We start from the raw sequence: 14,112 nt of genomic DNA on the forward strand, positions 1-14,112 counted from the left end.
AAATCAAAGCATTATAAGAAAATTATTATTTTTTATGATTTTGAGTTAGCAATAAAAATAATCAAAATTATAAATTTTGATTAGAAACAGATTTCACAATTGTGGATCCCCTAAGAACTAAGTGCTTAATAGCTTTCTTGAGACATTTCAAGGTCTTATTTTCAATTGATGAAGGGAGCTCATTACGTGCCTTATAAGGAAGGCTTCAGCACAATTTGAGAAGGAGTTTATTACTCAAAGATACTATTCGATAAGTTTAAAAATAGGTCAATAATTCTAGATATTCTGTATGTGTCCTCTGTCCCTCCATCCTAACTTCAAAAGTACCCAAATATCACCTTCCTCCTAATTGTACTTTGAAATCTGTATAAAGGGAATGGGGATGGTCATTTAGTATTAGCTACCTGCTTTAGCACTATATAGTTTAGGGTCAGAATTTCATCAGCCAAATAAATGGGAATAATCTTTTATTCTGATAACAAGTGTCAGTTTTATGACTATCCTTTTTGAATAGGAAGGCATGTTTATGGCTTACATTGATCTATTACAAATTTTTTGACCTCTTATTTTTATCCAGAAAGAGACATATACTTTGATGGCTCCTTTTTTCATGTTTCGGTCATATTTCAAATGACTAAAATGTCTTCCAGTTGAAGAAGCTGAAATAATGAGAGATGTCTAAATAAGTAATTGATCTGATTATTCATTCACAAGCCAGAATAAGATAATGTGTTTACTTTAGTACAAAAGTATAAATCCGAAACTAATAAAAACTTGAATGGGTTGAGATGGAGGAAAAGTAGACAGCATTAGCAAAGGCAGAAATAATATATGGGATAGAACTTATTGGAATAATTGAGAATACAGATGGAGAAATTGGATAAATAACTGGGGAACGAGGAAAAACTAAAAATGGCTATAAACTTAAAAAGAGATGTTCTTTAGTAGTGTATGGGTGGCTCAGTCAGTTGAGCATCTGACTTCGGCTCAGGTCATGATCTCACGGCTCGTGGGTTCCAGCCCTGATCTCACGGCTTGTGGGTTTGAGCCTCCCGTTGGGCTCTGTGCTGACAGCTCAGAGCCTGGAGCCTACTTCAGATGCTGTGTCTCCCTCTTTATGCCCCTCCCCTACTTGCATTCTGTGTCTCTCTCTGTCACAAAAATAAACATTAAAAAAAATTTTTTTAAAGATATGTTCTTTATACTGAACAATCCGTGAATTTATAGATGCTTGAGACAGGAATTTGAAGAGTGACCTTCTGTTATTTTCTATTGTGAGTAAAAATTTCCAGTCATATCTATCAATGCAAAATGAAAAACTTTAACCAAATAGGAACAAAGTTCCATATTTATTTCTTGAGATACAGTGTGAAGAATGGTACATACGATATGTGGGATCCATCCTGATTCACTATCTGCACATGTGAATCTCTGATGCTTCAGAGTCTCTGGAAAAGAGAGATACTTAATTGGGATTGAATGTAGTTCCTGCCGATGTCACATCAACAGGAAAGGCATTTTATGTGATCAGAAAGTTAGTTTAGCAAATGTAATCAAAAGAACACTGAACTAGCTGGAAACCTTGGAAAATCATTGAATTTTGCCACATTACCACTTTCTGATCTGTAATATGAGAGGGTTGACCTTTTTCGTTAACTTCCAAATGCTGGTTGAATTGTAGATTGGCATTACGGATTACAATTCCAAGGACCCAAGCCACAGATAAATCTATACCCACTCCCCTGTTTTTTGGCATGGATCTTCACCTGATTGTTGAGAACGAACAGACAGCTGAGAAGAATCAGTTGGGGCTATGCCATGTGGAGCAGAAGAGCTGACGAGAGCTCCTTTCCCACTCACAGTCACTTCAGACTTTAAGATGTCAAGAGCTAGAGTGAGGCAGGAGAACCAAGTGGAACTCCCACAAGCATTTCCCGCAGAATGAGATCTCCCTGGGTGCAGAAAACCTGGGACAGGCCTAGAGAACAAGACAGACTCCCCTGCTGTGTAGAGAGCTGATATCCAGGCTCTGGAGCAGAGAGCCCTCCTACAGTTTGAAAAGTGGGCTATTTGAACTTAGAGCACAAGGATAATTCTGGAATTTCACGAGAGCTCACACCGAAAGTTTGCAAGAAGAAACTTGATCCTACTCTCGAAACATTTGCAACTAGTGATGAACCAAATCAAAGTAAAGCTACAAGAAAACCTAGATTCAGACACAACAGAGCAGACTGACCTAGCTTCTCAGTTAATAGCCTGCTACCAGAAGGACTGTGTAAATATTATTGACCTCCATTGCTGCTATTCTATTACATAAAATGTCTAAATAAAACAAAAAATTATAGGACACACAAAGAAGCAAGAAATGCAGTCTGTGGCCAAAGAGAAAAAAAAATCAGTAGAAGCAGAAAAAGAGGTGACACAATGGAGAAAATAAATATGTGAGCCACAGAGTGAACAAACTTAGTGGCTCTACCATTTTACATTCCTAACTAACAGTGCACAGAGGTTCCAATTTATCCCCATCCTCACCAACATTTGTTATTTGCTGTTTTTTAATAGTAGCCATCCTAATGGGTATGGGATGGTAGAAGCCTTTTTTTATAACAGTTTTATTGAGATATAATCCACACGCCATACAATTCACCCATTTAAAGTATGCAAAGCAGTGATTTGCAGTTTATTCACAGAATTATGCATCACCACTAACTCCAGAACATCTTTATCACCCCTAAAAGAAATCCCACACCCATTACCAGTCATTCCCTATTTACCTCAACCACCTCCAGCCCTAGGGAGCCACTGATCTACTTTCTGTCTCTATAGGTTTGCCTATTCTGGACATTTCATATAAATGGAATCATATAAAATGTGGTCTCTTGTAACTAGCATCTTTTGTTTAGCATAATGTTTCCAAGGTTCTTTCATGTTGCATATAACAATACTTTATTCCCTTGTATTGTTGAATAATATTCCATTGTATTAATATATATCACATTTATTTTATCCATCCATCAGTGGGTTCTTTCCACTTTAGAGCTAGTATAAATACCTCCAGTATGAACATTCATGTGCAGATTTTTGTTTGCACACATGTCTTCTTGGATAGTTACTCCACAGTAGAATTTCTGGATCATATGGCAACTGTGTTTATTTAATCTTTTGAGGAACCTAACTGGAACAATTTTGGTCTGCTGCACTTTCTAGTGCCCTAGTGTTCTTGAAAAATTAATACACTTCAAGTAGACTGTATTGCTGACAATCATCTGCCTTCTACTTATAAAACATAAACACTTCACTAATTCTCTACCTTAGAAGATCAATGTCCAACAATAAAGTTATGACAGTATTATGTTGGTTAATTTTATGTGTCAGCTTGACCGGCTGAGGGATATCTGGTTAAACATTGTTTCTGGATGTGTCTGTGAGGGTGTTTTCTGAAGAAGTTAGCATCTGAATTTGCAGACTACGTAAAGCATGTTGTCATCCCCAATGTGGTGGGCATCATCTAATCAGTTGAGGGCCTGAATGAAACAAAAAAGTGGAGGAAGACCAAATTCTCACTCTGCCTGACTGTTGAGGTGAGACTTAAGTCTTCTCCTCCTGCATGCGGACTGAGGCTTATACCATCAGCTCCCCTGATTCTCAAACCTTCAGGTTTGGACTGGAGCTACAACATCAGCTTTCCTGGGTTTCCAGCTTGCAAGTGGCAAATCATTGGGACTACTCAGCCTCCATAATCATGTGAGCCAATTCCTTATACAAATTTTCTCTCTTGGGACACCTGGGTGGCTCAGTCGGTTAAGTGGCCGACTTCGGCTCAGGTCATGATCTCACTGTTTGTGAATTCAAGCCCCGCGTCAGGCTCTGTGCTGACAGCTCAGAGCCTGGAGCCTGCTTAGGATTCTGTGTCTCCCCTTCCCTTGGCCCCTCCCCTGTTCTCACTCTGTCTCTGTCTCTCTGTCAAAAATAAATAAACATTAAAAAAAAAATTTTAAGTTTTTTCTCTTTCTCTTTCCATATATGTATATTCATATCTATATCTATCTGTCTATGTATCTATGTATCTATCTATCCTATTGGTTCTGTTTCTTTGAAGAACCCTGATACAGGTACTTATATTGTACATTGTTATCATCATTTACTGAGCATTATCTATGCTCTAAAGGTTGTCATTAGCACAACAACCAAACTAGGTAATTACTGTTATCATCTCCACTTGCTCGATGAGGAAATTGAGATCCAGAACAGTGATGTCCATGGGGCGCCTGGGTGGCTCAGTCGGTTAAGCGGCCGACTTCAGCTCAGGTCATGATCTCGCAGTCCGTGAGTACTAGCCCCGCGTCGGGTTCTGTGCTGACAGCTCAGAGCCTGGAGCCTGTTTCAGATTCTGTGTCTCCCTCTCTCTGACCCTCCCCTGTTCATGCTCTGTCTCTCCCTGTCTCAAAAATAAATAAACGTTAAAAAAAAAAAAAAATTTAGAACAGTGATGTCCAATAGAGAGAAAATGTGAGCCACACTCATAACTTACATGGGTAATTTTAAATTTTCTAGTAGTCATATTTTAAAAAAAAACATGAAGTTAAGTTTATTTTTTTAATGTTTATTATTTTTTTTTATTTAGAGAGAGAAAGAAAGCACACACAAGCAGGGGAGGGGTGCAAAGAGAGAGAGAATCCCAAGCGGGCTCCACACTGTCAGCACAGAGCCCAAAGGGGAGCTCGATCCCACAAGCTGTGAGATCACCTGAGCTGAAATCAAGAGTCACCCAGGTGCCCCAAATTAATATATATTTTATTTAGCACAATGTAATGAAAATATCATCATTTCAATGTGGAATCAATATTTTTTAAAAAGCTAGTAATGAGTATTTCATATTATTTTTTTCATACCATATATTTCAAATGCAATATTGTATTTTTTACTTATAGGATGCCTCAATTGAAACCCACAGTTCAAGCACTCAGTAGACACAGGTGGCTAGTGTATTAGAACAGATCTAAAGACTTAAATAATTTGTCTTTCTCAAACAAAAGCCTGAACTCTTGTTCATAAGTAGGCTACATTGCTTCTCATGCCTAGAGATGTCACATAATTTTTAGAGCTGATAGAAAATCAATGACATGAGAGGATATATCTCATATTAAAAAGTAAATTAGAAGCTAGAAGTTTCTCAGAAGGTAAGATGAATGACCTTCCTCTCCAGGTTGCTTTGTGAATATGCTAAGGATAAGTTCAGGAAAAAAAATGTATAGTTGTATCTATCTATATTGAATATAAAGAAGCTCTTCAGACCCAGCCTATAGGACAGGAAGCTAGGAAACTGATAGATAGGTGGTTTGGACGTGTTTGAATATGAAAAGCTCTAGATTGCAGTTATACACAGTCTTCTGGAAATGTTCCCAATCATCAGATCTTTGGATAAAGAAATCCATAAGGCTCTACTTTGTCTTTGCTCACAAAAGCCAGCAGTTTCCAGGTCAAGTCTGACACAAGGACTCTCTACTGCACAGAAGTCATGGACCAGGATCCTTGAATGAGGCAGGCACCAACACCTGCCTGGCATTGTAGGGCTTCACTCTAATGATTTCGACCGATATCCATGAGGCCAAAATAAGAGCCTATCATCCAACAGTCTGTCAAGTGCATGTAAATGTAGGAACTCAACAGATCAGGAACTTACTAGACCAGAATCTAGTAAGTTAGGGATAGTTTTAGTCTAGATCTTATTGAAGTTTAAGTAAATTTAAAGTAAATTTCAGTAAATCTGAAACCTGCTTTACAATTTTTCATGTCGCTTTGCCCAGCTTTTTAAAAAGTCCTAAGTCGTGGAGTATAAGGTCAGTCTTTCAAAAGAAGCCTGGAAGTTTGTAGATAATTTGAAGCATGGTTTTGATGATTAGGAAGCAGAAGCAGGAGGAGGAGGGGGAGGAGGAAGTAAGGGGGAAAAAAGAAGAGAAAAAAGAAGAAACATTTTGACAATTCTTCCAATATTTTTTCATCCTATGAAATTGTTATGTATTAGAGCAAAAACTTTGACAAAGCCTGAGATTAAAATATTGAGGATTAAGGGAGCTAAAATTGCATTCTTTGAACAGTGTCTTCAGGTTACAAATATCATTCGCTTTTACACTAAGATGTTTTAAAATTAGAGAACATATAAATCCTCACATTAAGACGTGCATCTGTAATGCACAGAGTTTAGTAAATGGGATCAATATGTGATGAGCAATTTTTTTAGAAATGGAAATATGATACTTATTTGGAATGTAACCTAAAAGACCTCCTTTTATACTTTCTGCATATCAAAAACAACACACCTATTTATAATTGTACATTAAATCAGTATCTCTGTTTTTTTCCCTTTCTTCCTTCCTTTTTTTTTTTTTTTCTTTTTATCAGCAAGCTTGGTACATGAAGTTCTTCATAAAACACATGAAGGTTTTGGGGCCAGGATTAGACCAACTGGTTCAATGCAAGAAAAATAATCAAGATAAGCATGCCCTCGCAGCAGGTTCTGCGGTACCAGCACTCTCAGAACTGTAGCCTTCAGTTAAGAAACTTAATTAAGAAACTTCTATGCCCCAGTGAATCTTCATACTAAATTGTATTACTACTTCTTATACAAACTATGGAGATTTGGAGGAAAAAACTGTTTCCCCAGAGCAGAGTTACTATGTGAATAATTAATATTTATTACACTGTAACTTATTTATTTTCTTGTTTTTATTCCTTGCATGAGTTTCCTAGGGCTGGCACAATAAATTACCACGAATTGGGTGGCTTAAAACAACAGAAATGTATTCTCTCATAGTTCTGGAGGTTTGAATTCCAAAAGCAAGTTGTTGGCAAGGCCTTGCTCCCTCCGAGTCTCTAGGAGAGAAGCCTTCCTTGCCTCTTCTAGCTTCTGGGGGCCCCGAATGTGTGGCTGCATAGCAGTCTGCCTCTGTCTGCATGTGACCTTCCCTTCTCTTTACATCTCTACTCTGGGTGTCTCTTAGAAGGATACTTGGCACTGGATTTAGGACCCACCTAGATAATCTAGCATGATCTCTTCTCAAGACCCTTAAATTTATTACATGTGCAGATCCTTTTTTCCAAATAAGGTTACACTCATGGGATACATAGTTGTATCTTTGGGGGGAGTCACTATTCATCCCCCCAGCAAATCTCAAGTTTCTTGAGACAGAAAATCACATATTCACCGGTACCTGGCAAATGACTTACCGCTTAAGTTCTAAATAAATATTTGAGAAAGAATGAGTGAATGAAAACAATGGATATGCAGTGGTATTTTTAAATTATAAGAACCTCGGTTCTGTTTGTGAGGAAGGAAATTTTCTTTTTCCTCCACCCATTTAGGCTCATTGGCTGAAGCCCCGTAAATTATATTGACACAAGACAGATTCACAAGAGAAAAACAAAAAAGCTTATCAATATGTGCGTGGTGCCTACATGAGAGAGCACTCAACAATGAGTAATTCAGAATTTAAGCTTATATAGCATCTTAGCAAAGGACAATAACTTCGTAGAGCAGTGATGAGACAAAGGAAACAGACTCTGAGCTTCTAGGGGAAGCAAGTTGCAGGAAGGCAAATATATAGGGAAACTAATGGGACATAGGGGCTCGTTAGTAAGGGTTTGTCTCGGAGGTTCCTCTGGTGCCACATCCAGGCAGATAAGGATCTAGCTAAGGATTGTCTCTGGTGATTAACTTCCGTCCCTCCTGGTTGGGGGTGGGGGAGCACCTTTATAAATTTATGTCCTGCATTTAAGCAAATAGGGGGAGGGCTGGGAACATTTCCTGCATCTGCTTCTTCTCAATTGCCTTCAGCTCAAAATAATCCTTATGCCAAAGTGGGATATTTTGGGGTGGCAGATTCTGCTACCCTTCATGTTGTTAACAAAACTATAAAAATTTGCAGAACATGTTAGTCACACTTTCCTCTGATGAGTAATTTTTTCCTCGGTTGGTCTGATGGTGGATCTCCACAAGCCTTTCCTTTCATACTGTGCTACGTCCTAAAGAGCGACAAACCCTCGGAATACGGTAGCCCAGGCCCAGATACGAGGTGCCATTGTGAACCCGTTTGCCCAGAGGTTGAATTTCTTTTTGGCTGCTGACTGCTTTGAAAACAGTTCTGGAAAAGCCACTTCAAACAACTCTTCTGTTTTAGAATTCAGGCTACACTACCCACACCAGATCAGTTGCTTTGGTTTTTCAAAAAGCTGTTTTTCAAAATGCAAACGATAAGTTTACCTATAGCTTTGAAATTTTTTTAACTACAGCACGGTAAGATTGTGTCTGCCCTCCATCATTATTGTTACTTACAGGTACTCACAGCAGGTTGCTATGAATTTATTTACATGTTAAAAAGGCACAATTTAATTCTTTGGGTCTTTTTAAATTATTATTTTTTTAATGTTTATTGATTTTTGAGAGAGAGAGAGCACAGGCAGAGGAGGGGCAGCGAAAGAGAGAGACACAGAATACGACACAGGCTCCAGGCTCTGAGCTGTCAGCACAGAGCCCGACGTGGGGCTTGAACCCACAAGCTGTGAGATCATAACCTGAGCTGAAGTCAGACCCTTAACCTACCGAGCCACCCAGGAGCCCCAGAATTTAATTCTTTGTAATACAAAAGAGGTTATCTTTGCTGCATGTGATTAAAATAAGAAATGAATCCATCGTAAACAGTAATTGACTCAAAACCTGAAAATTCTCATCTTTTTAAGTTGATGTGAATCAGAATGGGAAATGTCATTTTGCCTGTCATTTACAAGCTATGAGGGGTGGTTAGCAAAGGTACACTCTTTATATAGCGATTAAACAAAGTTTTAAAAGTTTTAGAAGACAGTTTTAAAGCTTCGCTAAACATCATTGATTTGCATTTCCTGATAAATTCCCTTTGGTCATGCATCAGAAAGTGTAACTGAGAGCTGCGGGTGTCTGACTGCTATAAGCACTGCGTGCCCAGCAGCCTGTCAAAATAATTACGTTTGTAATTGCAGATACTACCAGCCTATGAATGAGAGACTGTCTCTATGTGTGAGGGATTACTCCATTCTCTGAGTCAGCAGTGATGCTCCTTAAACAGGACTGGAGAAGGCATGTTAAGGGCCTGGTCTTTGTACTGAGCTACACCAGAGTTTGGCTCTTGGTTCTCAGGGTTATGATTTTGTCAGGTATCAGCAGTTTGCACTGCCTCTTTTGTAAATGTCTCTGGTCAGCAGCCCAGGATTTCCACAGAGCCAGAGCAAACTGGCCTCTAGTTGCATCTCGTGAAGGCCAGAAAAGCACATGGTCTCTCATTTGCTTAATTTACCAGTCTCGGGGGGAAAAGGACTTGCCCTGCCCAGATCAATGGGACGAAGTCTTCTCACCCTGGCACAGCCCTGGCTGTTGTAGTCTGCATTAAAGCAGGTTATTGAAAATAAACTTTTGTAGTAGAGAAGAACCTTAATCTCTGAGATATTTTCTCTCAGGTTTTTAAGAAATGTGATACTTGCCAAGGAATTTTCACATTTAAGTAGGGTCATTTTATATGGACTCTCGCTAATTTAAACTATATCTCAATAGAGGGGCTTTGGGAAAAATTTTCTTGATGTTATGTTGTCCAGATGCCTGTAGCAGATGCATGAGTTGGGAGGAAACTGTGTTCTCTTTTGGGGGAGGCTATAGCATTGTATTAGGAGCAGAACTTTAAGTCAGATCACCCCAGCGGACTCCGCTGGCAGGCAAGTTATTTAGCCCCTCTTGTGTATGAGGGGACGATACTAATGCTTACTTCACAGGGCTTTGATGCCAACTCCAATTCTAAATGACATAATATATGCATGTTCTGAGCCTGTGCATCTGGGGCTCCCTGGCCTGCCTCCATCCATGCCTTTCCCAAAGGGGTAAGGAGTCTGAGACAGGGAGGAGCTGGGGGATGTGGTCACTTGAGGCCCACGGCGCTGCTTCCTAGGCCAAGTTCTGGGTAGTCAGCACCCCAGAACCCTGGCCATGTGGCCCTCCACCCATTTCTATGGCCTGTGTAAGCCTCACTGCTGCATTCTTCTTCCTGCGAGTCTACAAGGGTACATCTCCACACCTGAGAAGGCACCAAGGAGCAGTTGTTGGCCAATGTGTGGAGGAAGTTGGGCCTGTGGCAGTGTGCCCCCAGGGGTGCTGCACAGAGCAGGGGGAGGACTGGGGCCAGCTCACCTCGCAACACCATATCCCCTATGCAAACTCCAAGAAATCTAAGGATTCGAAATGTAAACATGGCCTTCAGTTGTCTTAAAGATTTAAAAAATCTTTAATGATTTTAAAGATTGAAAGATAGAATATTTTAATAGTATTTCAAGGTTTGTTAGCTTGATTTATAACCTGTAAGTATTTAGACATAAGGTATGTGGCCTCCATTCATATTCTTGCCTCAGGTCCTGCAAATCTCTGGGCCTGGTTCATATGAAGAACATGCAGGGCACTTAGGACGCAACAAACACTAGCTATCATCATCATTGTTGTTGTTTGTCATCATGATTTTTGCCTTCGGTCACTTAGGGCAATGTGGTCATTCCACTGGAATGATTGGACAATTAGCTTTCTCCTTTCCCTCTGCTCTTCCAGGTGCAGGCTGAATTTCCTGCAAGAAGAAAGTAAGCTATTCTTGAGATTTGATGAATAGAGTATTTGGAAAGAAGCAAGGGAAGCAGTGTGAGGGTGCCTGGGCTCCGCTGAACCCCAACACAGCATAAAAGCATAATGGTTAAGCCCATTGTGGACTCCAAAGCCCAAAATTCCTGGATTTAAATCCTTGCTCTGCTCATTATTAGCAGTGTGAGTTTGGCCCAGTTGATTAACATTTCTTCCACTCAATGTCTTTGCCAGTAAAAATAGTAACATTAAAAGTATTGACAAAGATTCATCAATTCCATTTCTGGGTATTTATCTGAAGGAAATGAAAACACTCACTTGAAAGATATATGCACCCCCACGTTCATAGCATCATTATTTACCAAAGACACGACAAGGAAACAACCTAAGCGTCTATCAAAGAATGAATAGATAAAGAAAATGTGATGCACATACACACACACAATAGAATATTATTCAGCCATAAACAAGAAAAAATCTTGCCACTTGAAACAATTTGGATGGAACCTGAGGGGTCTATGCTAAGCAAAATAATCGAGACACAGACAGAGACCATATGATCTCACTTATGTGGGATCTTTTGAAAAAGCCCCAAGCTCACAGATACAGAGAACAGATTGGTCGCCAGAGATTGCAATACTGCAGCTACAAGGCGAGGAACACCTAAGATTGCTGGCAGCCCATAGAAGCCACTAGAAGCCACGAGAGAGCCATGGAATGATTTCTACCTTGGAGCCTCTAGAAGGAGCCAATCCTGCTAACACTTGATTTCAGACATTTGGCCTCCAGACTGTGAGGGAAGTTTATGAAACCAGTTTATGGTGATTTGTTGCTAGGAATACAACTGGATATGTTAGGAAACTAGTATATAAAGTACAAATGTTTGTCTATTTTTGTTGTCTTATGTAATCTTATTGCCTAGAAGAATGCCAGAGTCATAATAGGAATTTAGTAACTTTTTGCTAAATGAAAATGGACTCAAAATGTCTCAATATGCCCATAGAAGCACCTTGTCCAGCCTAGCAGTTTTCCGCAAGCTTTTTCTGTTAAGGACCAGATAATAAACACTTCTGACTTTGTGGGCCATATGGTTTCTTTTGCAATGCTTCAACTCTGCCACTATAATGGAAAAGCAGACATAGACAATACATAAATGAAGGAGGATAAGAGTGCTCCATAAAATAAATTCCAAAAATTGGTAATGAGCCAGGTTTGCTGACTCCTGGGCATTGGCAAGCAACTTCTGAACCTCAAGATCAATTTCTTATCTCCCCAAGAACTGTTTGGCAGCCATCTCGGTTCGGCACCTCAGCATGGTCTGCTGGACAACAGCAAGCTGTTTTTATGAAATCCTGATACTTTAAAGTGGAACACAGAAGACTGTGGAATGGGAAGCACTTTGCAGTTCTTCGTTTTAAACTACAGATGTTGTTCTCGTGTGTGCAAGGCTTATCAAGGTATTTTTTACATTAATGGATGGTACAGGGCCAGGTGAGAGGCATTCAAAGTCCTCAGTCAAGCTGTTGTTGCCTGGTGGTAAATAGAGTTGTGGCTTCCTTTGGTCAGCAATGAAGCCTGAAGTTTTGGGGTGCAATCAGCCTACAGGTTTTGAAGCCTGGAGTTGGAGGTCACTCAGATTAACTTCCTGATTCTCCAAAGCCAGAAGCCTCAAATACTTCTTCTTTCTTTCCCTTCCAACTTGTTATCAAAGTTCAGACATCTAGATAGATAGGCGAACGGAAGGAAAGTGGAAAGATGCATTTTAGAAGGAGGTGTATATGTTTAGAAATAAAAATATTTAGCTTTTCTCTTTAACCACCTCCACCTCATTCAGTAGATTACAGTTCTTTGAGGGCCGGGTCTTTGTTTTATTCATAAATGTGTCCTTAGTGTTCAGCATGTTAACGGACACATAATAGAGAATGAATGGCTGACTGAATGAATAACTGAATAGGCTATATTCAAATACATAGATGATCGATAGATACATAGACAGACATGTACTCACACATACACATACACATACATTCCCAAATGTACAGTGACTTATTTTTTTGTCAAATACAAAATTTCTTTACTGTAACTTACTTCATCCTCAAACTATTCCATAATTATTTGTAGCTTTCATCTTTACAAAGATTTGGATTGTTGCTACACGTACACAGCAATGTGCACAACAATCACTCATGTTCTTCTGAGTCCAGCTGGCAAGCGGGAAGCATCTCTATAGATACACAGATGATGTGAGGAACCATATCATCTATGATGTCCACCCAGCCAAGGTCTTTTAGAGACATGGTATCAACATGCCAAAGTCCCACTCAAATAACATGTGAACTCTTTGTGTCTGGCGGGAAAGCTCAGCCAGAGTGAGAAAGAGAATCGTATCAATACAATTTGTCTGTGATGAGTTCCATGTTCTGCCACTCAGGAGCTGGGCTGCAGTGGATTTTTCTTCAGACTACCAGGCAGTGTATCCCTGAAGAGAGAGACCAATGCCCCTTGGTGACCAGCATCCCTCCCTGAACCAGCTAGGGAGCTCTCGGGGACTGTCTCCACAAAGCCCCCGTGTGACCTGCTGCACCACAGAGTCCAAACTCGACCATGTGGTGCCAGTAGTGTTATGTGATGCCAGCAACATGTGGGAGCAAGGGTCACAGGACTCGGTCAGAATCTAAGAACATGCTGTTGGGATTTGTCAAGAGGCCTGAGGTGCTGAAATCCAGGCAATCGAGTACATGAGACGAGCCTTTCAAGCTGCTCTGTGACCAGGAAGAGCTAGCAAACATGCTGGTGTAGCCCTTTAGAGAAGTAAGTTGTAGATGTTTCCCGAGGGAAGCATGAGCTGCTTATGAAAGTTAGTTATATGGGGTGGGGCTCCTGGGTGGCTTAGTCGGTCAAGCGTCCGACTTGGGTCAGGTCATGATCTTGCAGAGTGTGGGTTCTAGCCCCTCATGGGGCTCAGTGCTGACAGCTCAGAGCCTGGAGCCTGCATCAGATTCTGTGTCTCCCTCTCTGTCTGCCCCTCCCCTGCTGGCACACCATCTCTCTCTCTAAAATAAATAAACATTTAAAAAGAAAGAAAGAAAGTGACTTATATAGGATAGAATACTCTTTTTATTTTATTATTTTTTTTTAACGTTTATTTATTATCGAGAGACAGACGCAGAGCATGAGCAGGGGAGGGGGAGAGAGAGGGAGACACAGAATCCAAAGCAGGCTCCAGGCTCTGAGCTGTCAGCACAGAGCCCAAAGCGGGGCTCGAACTCACGGACAGTGAGATCATGACCTGAGCTGAAGTCAGTCGCCTAACCAACTGAGCCGCCCAGGCGCCCCTAGGATAGAATACTCAAGAAGGTTCTGTTGCATCCCCAGAGTATTCCCCCTTCTGCCACCCTCTCCCAGCATGGGCTACTGTGTCCCTTTGTGCACAGATTGAGCGAGCTCTGCCTTGGCTAAGGTGGTGTGGG

This window comes from Leopardus geoffroyi, chromosome B4 (assembly GCF_018350155.1).
Source record: "Leopardus geoffroyi isolate Oge1 chromosome B4, O.geoffroyi_Oge1_pat1.0, whole genome shotgun sequence".
NCBI lineage: Eukaryota > Metazoa > Chordata > Mammalia > Carnivora > Felidae > Leopardus > Leopardus geoffroyi.